The 17033-nt window shown below is 39.1% G+C and overlaps 1 protein-coding gene across 2 annotated transcripts in view; it reads right to left on the reverse strand.

Annotated features, from left to right (window-relative positions):
* LOC150077310 (NAD-dependent protein deacetylase sirtuin-3-like) overlaps positions 1 to 17033 on the reverse strand; it is a 193772-nt gene that overhangs the window by 97405 nt on the left and 79334 nt on the right. The gene's annotated exons all lie outside the window — the stretch shown is intronic.

Raw genomic sequence — 17033 nt, forward strand, 5'->3', positions numbered from 1 at the left:
CTTGGAACAAGTAAATAATGGACTGTGTTGGGGTAACAAGAGTAAGAACAAGTGTGTGTGTACTTACATGTACACCACCACTAGAAGCATAGTAAATAAATCTGATGAATTTGAAGTGCTGGTCAAGTCATCAAATGTAGACATTGTGGGGATATCAAAGATGTGGTGTCCACAGATATAGGGGTTGAAGAACTTCAATATGGGGAGTACAATGTATACAGAAAGGACAAGCAGCACAAGAGGAGGGGAAGGGTTATTAAGCTCTGGGAAAATGACAATGAGATTAAGTGTGTGTGTGTGTGTGTGGGACTAATGTCTGATGAGTATACCAAACAACTATACAGAGAAATAGACTGGGTCAGTATATCAGAATGTCTTATAATGGAGAATTTTTACTTTCCAGATGTTGACTGTAATTTTTGCATTGGTCACTCATACACTAGAAAGACTTTGTGATGGATGACTGTTTTCTACAGCAACATGTTAGAGAGGCAACAAGAGGAAGCAGAACTCTTGATCTGATTTTCAGCAGTAATTCTTTGTGCATTAAAAAGCTGCAGATAAAAGAACTGCTAGGTGGCAATGATCACACTGTATTGATTAGGATTTACTTAAGGATGTAACTACAGGGGGTCCCCGGTATTCGAATATTTATTATCTGAGTCCCCGCAGTTACGAGGATTTGAAAATTGAAGAATTAAAGCTTTTTCCCTTGAGAAAATTGACCAAGCACTTGAATATTTTTTGTGAGAACGATCTTCTTTATGATCATGCAACAATGTTAAGCACGAAGTTAAAGACATAATTAATGCTACGACACAATTTTATCTGAAAAAATACAACAAAAAAAAAAAAAAAACACGGACAACTCTGGATTCATTCTTTATTTGTACAACTGAAAAATAGTGTAACTTCAATAAACTTTACTTAACCTTACATTGTGTAACGTATTATAATAAAAAATGTCTAATAAAATTATTTTCTCATTTTGCAGTTCCTTCATCCATTTTTTACTATGTACAAGTATACAATAAACATTACTATATAATATCAGTGTAGATACACCATATCTACTCATCCTTCACAACAAGTTGCCAATGTATTGCGCTCCCTCAAATAAGAAACGCTTCACTTGTTATACCAGGGTACCTGCTCATTGATACTGTTGCACATGGAAGACTACTGTACAAATTGGAGCAGTATGGCATTAAGGGCAAATTGCTGCTATAGTGGTTGTTGTTTGAGAGCTATTGGCACAAGAACAGCTTAGGTTATAATGCGCCTAGTCTAGGTTAGGAGAGTTTCATATTTCAACATTTTTCACTTTTCTTGATGTGGTTTAGAAGGAAGCCAAGATTTTGCTTTATTATTACGTAGCATTTTCATAAATGGTATTCTATTAATTTTTATAAGGTTTGGGAGTATCCAATTAACTTAAAGAAAAATAAAACTTCATTAATATTTGGCCGGTCATCTAAAATTGTTTTAAGAATTAGGTTGTTTTGTGCATTCATTATTGTTTGAAAAGCTCTTAGAAGTTCTCTATAAAATCTTGGACAGTTCATCAAGAAGTAACGTATGGTGAGCGGAACTTGACAGTTTTGGCATTGACAGTTTTGTCTTCACCTCTGAGTAGGTAAGGATGAATCATATGCGTATGGATTCGCAATCGAGCAAGGATCACTTATTTGTGTCTGTTGGATCGGCAGCTAGTAGTCCATGGTTAAAGTGTTTGTTTAATTAAATAAAGTTCGTTGTTAGTTTGATCTTGCCAGTGTTTTGCCACTGTTTTTAACTGCTTTGGTGGATTAAGGACTTGTAATCATTATACAGTATTGAGCGAAAGGCATAGTCAAAGGTGGCAGCTTCTCTTGCCACTTTGTCTGCCTTTCATTTCCAGTTATTCCTGTGTAACCTGGGATCCAGCAGAATCTGATATTGTGATTTCTTTGTAACAGCTGTGATTCTGAATATTGGAACTGTTGTTCACTGGGTGTGCTGTACTATTAGCATTCTGCAAGGCAATAACAGAGCTAAGCGAGTCAGTGAAAATTATGCTGTTTGCTGTCTGTTAACGTTTAATTTGGTTTACGGCCAACAAAATGGCTTGTGATTCAGCGGTAAAAACAGTACATTCTTTTGTTGGATGAGAGTACAATCTTCAAAGTGAATCGCAGCTCCTACATAAGTCTCTGGTTTTGACCCATCTGTATATATGAAAGTGTGATGTTAATATTCTTTTTTGTATGCTGCATGTAACTGCTGGCAATTTGCTCTCGGGAGAGTTGTTTTCCCCCAGGATTGAAAATACAGGTCGTATATGGGTTGAATAATAATCCATGGTGGAATGATCTGTGCATTCGTAGTAGCTGTGCTGTCATAATTAAGCTCTGGGCTTAACAGTAAATCTTTTAGATGGATGTTGGCAGGTCAGTTCATTCGCGGGTGGGCTTGGTATAAGTTTTCACAGTAAGATGAAAACAGATACTCTCTATTTGGATGATCGGTGATGGCTTTTATCTTGACAGCATAGTGTAATAACAAGTTCTGCCATTTCAGCTGTAGTGAAGGTTTGTGGGCTTCTGCATAAAGACTTTGTATACGTGAAGTTCGGAAAGCTCCAAGTGCTATACGGAGAGCACTGTGGTGTATGGAGTCTAACCATCTCAGTGCACTTGGTTTCGATGAGTTGTAAACAGCTGCTCCATAGTCTAGCTTGGAACGAATTATTGCTCGATAAAGTTTAAGAACTGTATATGTTGTTGTCGTTTGTTTGTTGTTGGCACATCGGCTTCTGTGGCCATATTGCACCTCCCAATGTTTTTGCATTTTTCTACTCTGATCCAAGCCTGAAGCAGGAATCGAACCCGTGACCTTTGGGTTGCCAGGCAGGCACTTTACCCACCCGGCTAGCCTGTTCGGCAAGAACTGTATATAGATCTGCTCCCCAATTTATTGCAGAAAGAACTTTGAGTATGTTTAATTTCTTCAGGCACAAAAGTCTGAACTGTTTAACGTGTTCAAGGAATGTTAATTTCTTATCCAATAGAAGTTCTAAGAATCTTATGCTCGGTACCACTGGGATCATATATCCGTCAAGTTTCAGTTCAGGGTCAGGGTGTAGGTTTTGTTTTCTAGAGAAGTGCATATGTGCAGTTTTTTGTGTAGAGATACGGAAGCCATTTGTTTGAGCCCATTTGCTTATTTTATTTATTGTCCCTTGTAGCTGCTGTTCTATACTTCGCCTATTCAGAGATAATGGCAGGAAATACTGAAACCATCAAAGTCATCAACAGTTCTTGGAATATGCTCTGTTATTGTATTCATTTTAATAGCGAAAAGGGTAGTGCTAAGCACAGACCCTTGAGGCGTACCTTCTTCTTGGGTGAAAAACTTTGAAAGGGTAGTCTGCAATCTAACTTGCAACATCCTGTGTTGTAAGAAATTTTGGATATATTTAGGAAGATGTCAGCGTAACCCAAGGAGGTATAGGTTTTGAAGGATTCCATAATGCCATGCAGTACCATAAGTGTTTCTTCATCAAAACAGATCATGACATGACGTTCCTTTCGGATGAAAGCATTGCGTACACTGTCTTCTAATTTTATAAGTAGGTCTAGCGTTGAGGGATTTTTCCCGAAACCATGTGGTTCTGGAAGTAGAAGGTTATTTCTGTTTAAAAACCATGTTAAACGAGCATTTATAATTTTTTCCATAACTTTTCCTAGTCAACTTGTTAAAGTAATGGTAGTTGCATGGGACAGAGAGATCTTTTCCAGGTTTTGGGAAAGCTAGTATTACTGCATGATGCCAACTATCTGGAAACTGGTTTTCTAGGAAGATTTTTGTTATACAATTCAAGTAATGCCATTTTGAGTTTGGTCGCCAAGTTCCTTTAGCATCATGTAGTGGATTTGGTCTGATCTTACTGCGCTTTGCTTTGTCTGTGATAGAGCTGTGTTCAATTCATGGAAAGTTAACAGAAAGTTGTACTGTTCATCATTTCTTGTGGAAAAATTCAGTTTGTGTTTTTCCATTCTTGCTTTGTATATTTGAAAACTGGGAATATATGAGGTGGTTGCTGACATTTTGGCAAAAGTTTCGCCCTGTGCACGCTATTTCTGAAGGCTGTGCAGTCCTTTGTCTGTTCCAGTTTAGGATGGCGGTGGATTAAACTGGTATCTGACATTCATTTTACATATTTTATTCCAGACAGTTTGAGATGATGCAGAACTTGTTAATGTGGATGGAAATTTTTATCCAGGATGCTTTCCTACTGGCTTTTCTAACATATCTGGCTCTTGTTCATGCCTTTTTGAATGATATGAGGTTCTCTATAGTGGAACATCTTCAAAAATTATTCCAAGTTTTGTTTCTCTCTCTCTCTCTCTCTCTCTCTCTCTCTCTCTTAGTATGTAAACATTCTTCATTCCACTATGATTTTGGATGTCTTAGGAGGTGTGACAATGTTTTTGGAATAGTCTCCTCAACCGCTTGGATTAGTTTATTTGTTACATATTGTACTGCTGCATCTAATGGTTTTTGCTTGATAATATCTGCATCCAATTTTACAATAGATTTATACAATTTACAATCCACTTTATTTATTTTCCATCTGGGATTTCTATTGACTGACATGTAGTTCCATATGCCATGGTAATGATTATTGGATAGTGATCTCTGCAGAGAGTATCTCCTGACCAATTAAGTATTGGAAATAATGTTCGAGAACATATAGATAGGTCATAATAGCTGTGCTGTTTCCTGATGGAAGGTGTGTGTGTGTGTGTGTGTGTGTGTGTGTGTGTGTGTGTGTGTGTGTGTGTGTGTGTGTGTGTGTGTGTGTGTGTTCTGTCGTTTAGCAGGGTTAAGTCATTCTGATCTATCCATTTTTCAATTTGTCTTCCTCTCCGGTCTATGGCTGTGTTACCCCACAAAGGGCTGTGTCCGTTGAGGTCTCCCAGTAAACATAAGGTTGGAGGTAACTGAATTAGAATATCTTCTAAATCTTGTTGTAGAAATTCTTGGTTTGGGGGAACATAAATTGTTATAATGGTTATGAGAGATTTAGTGGCTGTGAGTGCTGCAGCCACTTCAAGGGTTGTGTTTAGTAGAAGAATCTGGGAAGGAATATGAGAATTTATCAGCATTTCCACACCACCATGAGTTGTGCCACCTATTACTGTCTTTACAGTATGTGATATAGTTCTTTACTGTGGTAGAGTCTTGAGGTCTGAGATATGTTTCTTGTAGGCAAAGACACAACAGGGCATGCTGCTCAATCATATTGTATATATCATGTATATTAGTGTGGGATCCTCTGCAGTTCCATTGGATTAAGTTCTCATTATTGGTTTTTGAGAAAGTTTCAGAGTGTTTCCGAGAAGTGTTTTTTTTAAACTTTTCAATCTTAGGGTTTTCCTTTGGAAAATATGGTTTACCAGTATCCATATCTTCTTCGCAAAAATCTCTAATACTGGTTCGTCTGCTTGATTGGTCGCTTCTGTATCCATTTGTTCCATTGACTTCTGGCTTATGACATTATGTTCTTCTTGAAGGGCTTTCATTTCTGAGTGTTTTGCATCAGGAGGTACAGATAGTGGTGTATTTCTGAGTTTCTCTTTTTGTTTTGGCTGGGATGTTATAAGTAGTGCTCATGCCCAGTTGAAATGGACTTCTTTGAAGGCATTATGAAATCTGTTTGAGTTTCTATTGTACGTCAATTTCTTATGACATGTGCATAAGAAGGTCTATCTATGGTGGTCAGGAGTACGGTTCTTTTGGCTTCTTGATATGTCACACAGGAGGGTTTTATAATACTATATACGTGTGTGGCCAAGGATAAAAATGCTGAGTTTCTGTAGGAAACAATGGGCCGAACAGGAAATCCAGTCTTATGCAATTTTGACTGACCAAAAAGTGCAAGAATATTGTTTTTTCTGGTCTTCAATTCCTTTAACTAAACAGGTATCTGAAAGAATTGAATCTAACTTATTTATATAATCAGGTTTATCGAGTATTACAACTGTATCTCCTTTATCTGTTCTCTGAATAATAATGCCTGTATTTCCCTGAAGTTTGTGTAAAGTTGAACTGTCATGCCTGTTCAATGAGGAAGTCGTGTTTCTTTCATGTTATTCACCACCTGGTTAACTTGTTGAATAAATAAATCTTTTTGTGGAACATTATGAAGTCCAAATTCAATATCAATTATGCACTGTTTTATAGGTAGCTTGCGAGGTGGTAAATTATAATTTAATCCTTTGGATAAAAGTGAAATATGGTCCTGCAATAGAGTATACGATGAAAGATTTGTAACCTGTTGATATGTAGGTTCATTGCACGTTGGGCATTTTTATCCTTGGCCACACATGTATATAGTATTATAAAATCCTTTAGACAAACGATACAATTTGGGATAAAAAACCACAATAAATTATTTCATAACCTTAATTAGTTAGTTATTTGGTTTTTAGGAGCATTAGCAACTAAGGCCATATTGTTCCGGGATATGCGGTGGTCATTCCCCGACCTTTCCGCATCCTCCGTATTTGGTGGTGACGGGCTCGAACCCCGGTCTAATCAAGAAGCGTGTGCTATGCGCTGCTGCTTCTCCTTCCCACCTGGCTACGGAGGCACCTTCATAACCTTAAGGACTGTAGACTCGGCGATAATTTATTCTCATTGGATGTTACTTCGTTATATACGAATGTAAATATTGAATACACTTTAGATATTCTGTGTGACATGATAAATAATAACTCTAAACCAATTAATTATACGAAGCTTCCTATTAAAGAAATTTTCACTTAATTAAACTCTTAGTTGAAGCCAACTACATCACCTTTCGAGACAAAGTATATAAAGAAATTTTTGGTTTGCCAATGGGATTGAGCCTGAGCAGCTTAATATCGGAGATTATCTCTCAACGATTGAGCATATTCATTTGACCCCTTTTCTACCCCATATCACATACTATGGGAGGTATTTAGATGATGTTCTTGTTATTACTGATAGTAGCACTATCCAAGACATTTTACATTCATTTAATAATATTCATCCTAGACTCAATTTTATATTGGAAAGAGAAAATACGGATACTAAGTCAGTAACTTTTCTAAATTTCACGCTTACACAGGAATCGAATAATATCCAAATTAACATCTAACCTAAACCAACAAACACCAGTATGTTTCTGCATCATAACAGCTATCACCCATTCACCTACAAAAGGTCTGTTATCTTTAATCAATTTCTCAGTGCCTATAAATATTCAATGACGGAATCTGCTTTGTACTCAGAAATACAAATATTAACCAGCAGATTCTTAAACTGGGGTTTTGGCTATCCCCTTGCTACAATAAACCGAATTAAGGTACAAGCTAAGGATAGAATACAAAAAAATACGCCAACCAACAATAGGAACAACAAAAAATACTTTATTTCTATACCATATGTTGAACAGTGCCACAAACAGCTTAACAAATTCTTTAAAGATACCGAATTTAAAATTGTGGCCAGCCAATAAAGAAATTACACACTATACTTGAGGCACCTCCATAGCCAGGTGGGCAGGAGCAGTAGTGTGTAGCACACGCTTCTTGATTAGACCGGTGTTCGAGCCTGTGACCACCAAATACAGAGGATGTGGAAGGTCAGGGAACGACCACCGCATATCCCTGGAGCAATATGGCCTTAGTTGCTAATGCTCCTAAAAAAAAAAAAAAACCAAAACCAAACACTATACTGAACAACTGCACGGTCCTTTCCTCATTCACAACACAAATAAATGAAATGGTACACAACATTTCTTGGAGTGATTGTGACTTGTCTCATCAAGGATCTACGCGATTCCCCTCTGAATTTTCGTGTTAAACAGCACGCGTCCTCAGTTCTTGCTTCTTGTTCAGCAGCATCAGAATTAGCCTTTCATTCTGTTAATGAAAAACATTTTTTTTTATTTAACGAGGCCAAAATATTTGTAGTGTCCAACGTAATTATATGAGACTATTAATTGCAGAAACCGTCAAAATAAATTACATGAGAATTCTGTTAATGCTTGCCGTCCATATCTAACTCTGATTCGTGGTGTTTTATGTGCATGCGCAAAGACAAATAATCCCTATTTAAGGTTCATGCTCACACATATTCTGTAATTTTTATTCCTATGATCACGACATATGGTCAAAAAGCGCTGTCAGCTTCAAGGAAGGAAAGTTGTTTTGCATAATTTAAGTTATATTCTTTTAGTTAATTTTTTAATTAATTTTTAATTGCATTCAATTGGTTTTTTAATTGTGTTCAATTGACTTTTTTAATTGTTTTCAATTTAATTTTTTACTGTAATGTTACATTTATTTTAATTTCTGGCGAGTATCATACGGAAGTGTTCTACATATCATATTGAGGTAAACTTCTCTTATTCTTTTATAAATATTGAGATCAACATAGAAAGTATTGAGCATCACAGCTCTGATTTATACTATCAAATGTTCTACTTTATATTTTTGTATGTTTCTCTCTTTTCCAATATTCACAGTTTTTGGAATAGGTGGAATGGTTCCCCTTACAGTTTGGAACAGATAGCAACTCAACAGCACGCAATTTGTGAATGATCATACTTTTGGTAGTTAAAGCAGCGGAGAGGATTCGGAATGTATGGTATGATGTTACAATTTAGATATCCAGCCCTCACCGATGTAGGTGGTTTGGGAGCATTAAAGGTCAGTATGAGGTTTCTCGTTGAAGTAAATTCCCCATCTCTAGTAACTTTAATCCTTCTCACAGCTATGACACCTTGATCTTCCAGCTCATTTTTAATTTTTTCTTCTGAGATGCTAACAAGGTCCCATTCAGAAATTACTTTCTGATGTATTTAGGATATTATTATTATTATTAGCCATATGGTGCAAGGAAGCCTGAGGCTTTTGCTGCACCAGCCAAAAAAAAAAAAAAAAATTCTGAGTTACCCATGAGAGAGAGAGAGAGAGAGAGAGAGAGAGAGAGAGAGAGAGAGAGAGAGAGAGAGAGAGAGGGGGGGGGGTCAGAAATAGAAGGGAATCACCAAGAAAGAGAAGAATGATGATATCCAGCTCAGGACCTCGGGTGTGCCAAGCCCATACTCACCAGATGTGAGCCCCTGGGGGTAAATTTTATGAGGGAACCGTTACTGGGATCCCACCAAAAGTTCTCATCTGAAGCAGTCTTTCTGCATGTTTTGCATTAGCTGTCTCGACTAGAATGTCACCTGATTTCAGTTGCTTGACATTTTTAGGTGTTCCAGCCATACTTTCTAGACATTTCTGGATGACAAACAGCAACAATTTTCCTAATGACTGTTATGATGTTGAATGAAGGACTAGAAAAGTAAGTGCACGAAGCGATGTCATGTCCTATTTTTGTCTTTTGGTTACATCCATCTCGTTATCCTCATTTTTCTGACTCAAAGGAGTCAGATCAATTTGTGGATCTGTGGTTGTGATTTTTGGATCATTCATGTTTGCTCCTCTTAACCCTGGGAGTGAGAGCTTTTCCTCCAGGGTTTCTGCCCCTGCCATGGGGAGCAGGAGCGGTGCCACTTAGTGACCAAGCGGAAGTAGATTAGTACTTAGTAGAACTTTCTTATTAACCTTTATTCTGATACTTTTCAGCAACTATATAGATACAATAGAGAATTTCCTTTAAACTCTAGAAATATTTATCACTCTATCACTATAGAAATCACTTCATAATCACAGAGAAATTGCCTAATCACTAGAAATGCTTCAATCTCGGGGCCACTGCTATGGATAAAAGGATGGTTGAGTGGAAGAAGATACAGAGTGGAAATCAAAGTACACTGCTCTTCGTGCAATAATGTTATTAGTGGAATCCCCCAGGGTTCAGTGTTGGGTTCATTGTTGTTTTCCGAATTTATTAATGATATTGATGAAGGTATATCAGGCTTAATGTCAAAGTTTTCAGACAATACAAAGGTTACTGAAATGAAAAATTATAATTCCTCAGAGCGGTTAATACTAGAATATACATATAGAGAACGGTTAGTATACAAAAGAGCTTTCGGCTGAGTAGGCAGCCTTCTTCAGTTAAACATATTAAATGACAGTTAGAATGGAGATGTGCACTGCCAAGTTGGTGCGTGAGGCGCGTGGCTAATTGTCTGAGGTTGAAGTTTGTGGCTGTGAAGTATGGTGGTGATGTGGCCAGCGTTTGTCTATGGACAGAATTATTGCTTCTGTGATGGGGTAACTTGACAACCACTGTTCCTGTTCAAAGAGGTATCTGAGCATTTTATGTTTAACGATTCCAACCAGGTGCGCCGTAGGTAATGGAGGGACCTGTTCCCAACCACGACATCGCGGTGTGGGTCAATGTCGTGGTGGGTTGTCCAGACATGCTCGGCAATAGCTGAGTGTTCCACATCTGCCAAACGGATTGCCCTTTTATGTTCTGAGAGACGTTTCTCGAGCCGACGTCCAGTCTCTCCAAAGTAGCAGGTAGTGCAGTCATGGCAAGCGATGCGATAGACCAAACCGCTCTGCAGAAGGGTGGGGACAGGTGTTTTCACGTTGGAAATGAGAGAATGCAATTTCTTGCCTGGGAGTTGGATGCACTTTATCCCATGTGATTTTAGGATTCTACCAATCTGTTGTGACAGGTTGGGGTAGTATGGGATAAATGCCCTCGTGGATGACTCACCACTGTTGACGTTACTGTTGGTCGCTACGTTGTCGCATGCCTGTAGGTCACACCTGTCAAGGATGTCGATGGGATAGCCACACCTGCAAGGTCCACTTTGACCCTGGTGATCTCTGTGCGTCTTTCGCCTGCAGAGCTAGAGTGTGTCCAGGTGCGAGTTAGCAAGGTTCGGGCAGTGGTGAGGAGGTGACCCCGTGCGTGTGCTGACCGGAAGTTGGTAAATTGGCCAGCACACATAGGTTTACGATAAACTGTCGTCTTCAAGCATGTGTCTTCGCGCCGGACGAGGGTATCTAAGTATGGTACAGTGTTGTTCGACTCCAGCTCAATCGTGAATTTTATGAAGGGCGATAGTGAGTTGAGGTGGGTTAGGATTCGCTGACCTGAGTCTCTAGGGATAACTACGAACACATCGTCTACATAGCAACACCAAAAGGTGATGTGGTCTGGTGCGTGTGTAAACGCACATCCCTCTAACTCCTCCATCACGATGTTTGCCGTGACTGAACAGACAGGGGAACCCATGGCTGTGCCATGCACCTGCTGGTAAATTGAGTCGCTAAACATGATTGCACCCCCTGTTAAACACAGTCTGAGGGCAGTGGAAATGTCATCAGGTGTCAGTCTGGTTCTGTCGCTAAGGGTTTCATCATTGTCCAAGAGTTGTTTTGCACAAGAGATGGCAAGTTCCACTGGGATGGAGGTATAGAGTGATATTACATCGAACGATGCCATGACTTGATCTTGTGAGATGGATATAGTGCAGATCCTTTCTATGAACTCAATACTGTTGGAGACGGTGTAGGTGGTCTTGCCAACTAGAGGAGAAAGAAGCCTCAAGATAAACTTAGACAACTCGTAAGTCGGTGATCCACAGGAGGATACAATTGGTCTTAGTGGTATGTCTTCTTTGTGTACCTTTGGCAGGCCGTAAAACCGTGGGATCTGACACCCGGAGGCACAGAGGTGATTACAGGTTGACTGTGTTATCTTCCAATACAAAGGTTGGCAGGGTTGTTATTGACACTAATGACATTACACTACAGCAACAGGATCTAGAAAAGGTGAACGGATGGGCTGAGAGGTGGCAACTGAAGTTTAACATTGACAAATACAAAGTACTGCATATGGGTAGCAGTAACCTCAGAGTAACATATCAACTGTGTGGTATTACACTCAGGGTGGTAGAGAATGGTTGTAGTGATGCAGTCAGATATGAAGTTTTCTGTGCAAACCTCATATAAGGCAATGGTCAGGCCACACCTTGAGCACTGTACACAGGTTTGAAGGCCTCATTCTAGGAACAATGTAGAGCTGCTGGAACGAGTACTGAGAGCAACAAGATTAGTGAATGGAACAAAGGGTTGCTCTTATGAAGAAAGGCTTTAAGTTTTGTAAATTACAGTGTCTGGAAACTAAGCACCTGCGAGGCAATCTAATTGAGGTGTATAAGGTCTTGAATGGTTTGAGCAAGCTCAATGCTGATGGGATTAGTCCTCTTGCCCAGATTAATTGCCTGAGGGGACATAAATTCAAATTGAGGAAAGACAGTTATAGAATAGATGTGCAGAAATTTGCCTTTAGCCAGCGGGTGGTTGATTGCTGGAACAACAAATTTCCATCTGTCGTTGTGGAAGGTTCATGGCTTAAATAAATTCAAGAAAGAAATGGACAAACTTTTAGAGCGAATGGGTGTGTGAAATTTTTTTTTGGCTGATGCTACATAAACTCATATGCATGCTTTCTTGCATCACATACTACTGCATGTGATGCAAGAAAGCATGCATATGAGCTGCTGCTGCTACTACTACTACTACTACAAAAGTAATTACAGACCTATTAGCTTAATTTCTGTTCCAGGGAAAATAATGAAGCCACAGGTTAAAGAAATAATGCAGGACTTCTAGACAGAATTGTAATTATATGCCAGTCACAGCTTGGGTTTGTCAAGGGGAGATCTTGTCTGACAAATTTGATTGCATACTATAATGCAATAACAAAAGAAATGGATGCAAAAAATAATTTTGATATCAAATACTTGGATTTCAAGAAATCTTTTGATACTGTTGCACATAATAGACTGCTGACAAATTGAAGCAGTGTTTTTGCATTAAGGACAAGTTTCTGCTATAGACAAAGGGATGGGTGGGTGGGAGAAGACAGAGTTGTTATCAATGGACACTGCTCTTTATGGACTAATGTTATCGGTGGAGTCCTCCAGGGTTTGGTACTGGGCTCCACTTTTATTTTCTGTATTTATTAATGATATTTATGGAGGTATATCATGCTTAATGTCTAAGTTTACAGTGATACAAAGGTTGGCAGGTTAGTTAATGAGAGTAATCATGGCATGCTACTGCTGCTGTTGTTGTTTTGATGGAATTTAATGACGCATAGGCTGCCAGGGTCATATTGTGTCTTTCTAATGGTTAATATGAAATACTAACTTTATTGTAACAGCTGTTATATTTTATGATATATTCCTATACAATTTATGAAGGTAAACAGTTCTGTTTTATTAGAATTATCTCCACGAATCTGCAATAATGTTTTGTGATGACTGCGCATTAGCAAATGATTGAAAAATCTTTCAACGGATATTTAGAAACTGGGGAGAGTCCACTAATAAATGATGAACAGTCAGTTGTACATGACATAATGTGCATTGGGGAGCACTGTCATTTATTAATAGATACAGATGAGTGAGGTGAGTATGCCCAATCCTTGGCCTTCCTAAAATTATTTCTTCTGCCCTGCTTTTCCGGAAACTAGAGAGCCACAGCTTTGGGTCTGGTCTTATTTGATAAAGCTTGTTTCCTGAATAACCACTCCAGATTAGTGGCCAGCTATTATAACATGCTTTATGGATAATGTGCTTGTAATCGGTATATGGAACTTGAAAAGACAGAAAAAATAGTAGTATCTGCTTGTTTGACTGCAAGATCTGCTCTTTCATTTCCTGCAATTCCAGAATGTCCTGGGATCCAGCAAAATGTCACAGTTTGGTTCAACTCCTTAAAAGCAAGTAACTTAGAATGTATCTTTTTTTTTTTATGAAGACCCCACTGCAAGTGTAAATGGACATCACTGAGATTAGAACTGAGACCACGTATATTTGTGAAATGAACTAGGAAATGTTTGGGAGGTTTACATCTTTTCGCAGATAAGTTTTCTCTATTAGTTTGACAATTCAAAAGAAAAAGTGTGGGGGGAGACTTGCTGTATGAAGTAATGAAATTTTTGGATATGGTATATACATGATAAGATATACCCAGATCCTTGACATAATGTGGCCTCCACAATGCCCCCCCCCCACATACACACTACTCGGACTCCCTCCGGTCACCATCTGGCAGAGTAGAAGTAGCAAGATTATACACTAGCTGATTCAGACGCCTCCTAGAGAGTTACCAATAGGTTCAGTCCAGTGTACTAACTAGTGGCCGGCCTGCGAACACCGTTTTAGAGCCGTACCCTCGAAATTAAGGAAGTTTGGATCTCGCCATGGTGTTCATCACAACCTCAAAAGACATCAATCATACTGCATGATGGAAGAGATGGAGAAGGGTTGACCGGAACTTAGCTCTGGAGACTAAACATGGGTTTCACCACTTCAAGCCTCCAATTAGAAAAGTGGTGGTATTGCACTGGTTGATGAGAGTCATCTACCACCTAGTATTGACTGGTAACACAGAAAGGTGGCATTCCTCTGTGTGGTGTGGGCACCACACCTTGACCCCTGATTACATTGGTTCACACCTGGATGGTCACCCACAGCATGCTTGTGCACAGGGGTTATACCCAGGATTGCTAACGGTCCCATCATCGTGAAGGTGCAAGCAGAGGATATGGCTGTCACAGACCATCCAGACTTCACCGAAATTAGGTCCACTTGATTTGAGCATTACCCCAATATCAGTTCCATCAGCGTTTTAGACTCACAGATAGGAAGTACAGCTTGTCTGGTGTGGAAATAGCATTATTTCCACCATTCATCTGCCTTTAAGCTACCCCATACTTTTTTCCCTTTACTTTAGGGAGTACACAATACAACACCGCTCTTATGGGCGTTCCTCACTTTCTTTTCCCCACTAGAGTGCATGCCTATCTGGCATCCATTAATGGTAGATGGAAGTGCAGATAACAGAGAGGTTCATGTAGTACCTGTAGGTAGTTGAACATGAGTTGGAGAGCCAGAGTTTAACAGAGTCAGGTTATGTTTATCCAGGAATGTATCAATTAATTGGCCTCTCCTATCCATGGTGGGAGATCCCCACAATGGATAGTGACCATTGAAATCGCTGAGTAAACAGACAGGAGATGGTAGTTGTGTGATAAGATTGTCGTTCAGTCTGGGAGCAAAGCTAATTCGGTGAAATATAAATGGATGCAAGGGTTAAAGATATTCCCACTGCTACAACTTCTAAAGAAGTTTGTAGTTGGGTGTCTTGACGGTATAGTGGATTTGACAAGAACAGCTACCCCCCTGTGAGCACACCCATCAGAATCACTGTCTCACCTAAACATGGTATAATTTTAGAAATTTGTGGTGACAAAAGATTTCATGTAAGCATACACCTACTGCATTAGTTTGAATAAGTAAATCACTTGGGTTATCAAAAGTACTGCATAATCCTCTACAGTTCCATTGCAGGAATTTGTTAATTTATTAGGTTTGATCAAGGAAAATAGATCTGACTGTTTTTTCTGAGGTTTCTGTCTACTTACTTTTGATGCATCCATGGCCACTTTGCTGATAATAGCAGGTCATGACAAATATGGAAGTTTTGGAAATTTTCACAGTGCTAGATACCCTGTGAACAAGTTATCATTGTGGTTCCTTAAAAATTTCTTTTTAAGTTATTTTTTCTCTAAGTAAGTGTCTGTGTTCACAAGGTGGTGCAAGGCAAGGCTTCCTTAGCATTATTTTTTCAGGAAGCAACTGTGCCTAACCTGACAGGATCCCACATGACTGTGCTTTCCTGAGTAGGTTCTTTCTCTTGCTTGTTAACTTAGTTTACAATGATTTTATTTTTTATTTTTATTTTGCAGTTTTAAATTTCTTTAATTACTTGGCTGTAGGTAGCACCTCTCAAGTATTACTTCTTCCATTCGCATTCAGCAGCAATTTTGTATGTGGTATAAAGTGTTTCATTTAAGACATCATTTGTTTCTCTTGTTTAGTTATCAAAATTTTTCACAAGAAATTTTTAAAAAGTATTATGGAAATACAGGGGATGCAATGATGTGTAATGTAAATTTAAATACTAAATAAAACTAGGGTTAGTGTGTAGCAATATGTAGCATTTATGTTTTGTGTTCTTTTTCTCACACACTTACACTTTCATTCATTCTTCTAGCTTTCTGCACTGCACTGGGAGTCTAAAACGCTGATGGAACTGATATTCGGGTGACACTCAAGTCAAGTGGGCTCAATTTTGGCAAAGTCCGGATGGTCTCTGACAGCCAAATCCTCTGCTTGCACCTTCACAATGGTGGGACTGTTAGTAATCCTGGGTATAACCTCCATGCACAAGTACATGGTGGGTGACCACCGAGGTATGAACCAATGTAAGCAGGGGTCGAGGTGTGGCGCTCACACCACATGGAGGAACGCCGCCCCTCTATGTTACCAGGCAGTACTAGGTGGTAGATGACTTTCATCAACCGGTGAAATACCACCACTTCGCTTATTGGAGGCTTGAAGTGGTGGAACCCATGTTTAGTCTCTAGAGCTAAGTTCCGGTCAACCCTTCCCTATTTCTTCCATCATGCAGTATAATTGATGACTTTTGAGGTTATGATGAACATTGTGGCGAGATCCAATATTCCTTACACTTCGAGGGTACAGCTCTAAAACGGTGTTCGCAGGCCGGCCGCTAGTTAGTACACTGGACCAAACCTATTGGTAACTCTCTAGGAGGCTTCCAGATCAGCTAGTGTATAATCTTGCTACCTCTACTCTGCCAGATAGTGACTGGAGGGAGTCCGAGTAGTGTGTATGCAGGGAGCATTGTCGAGGCCACGTTATGTCAAGGATCTGGATATATTCTTACCACGTGTATGCCATATCCAAAAATTTCATTACTTCATACAGCATGTCCCACCTACTTTTTCTTACTATTGAATACACCATGAATTGTCAAACTAATAGAGCAAGCTTATCTGCGAAAAGATCTAAACCTCCCAAGGACTTCCTAATTCATTTCACAAATATACGTGGTCTCAATTATAATCTCAACGATGTCCATTTCCACTTGCAGTCTGCCAAACCCCATGTACTTTTTCTGACAGAATCTCAGTTATCGGTTGATTCATCTACTGCTCATCTCAGA

This window comes from Mastigoproctus giganteus, chromosome 12, assembly GCF_048544385.1.
Source record: "Mastigoproctus giganteus isolate SK-2022 chromosome 12, ASM4854438v1, whole genome shotgun sequence".
NCBI classification, from domain to species: domain Eukaryota; kingdom Metazoa; phylum Arthropoda; class Arachnida; order Uropygi; family Thelyphonidae; genus Mastigoproctus; species Mastigoproctus giganteus.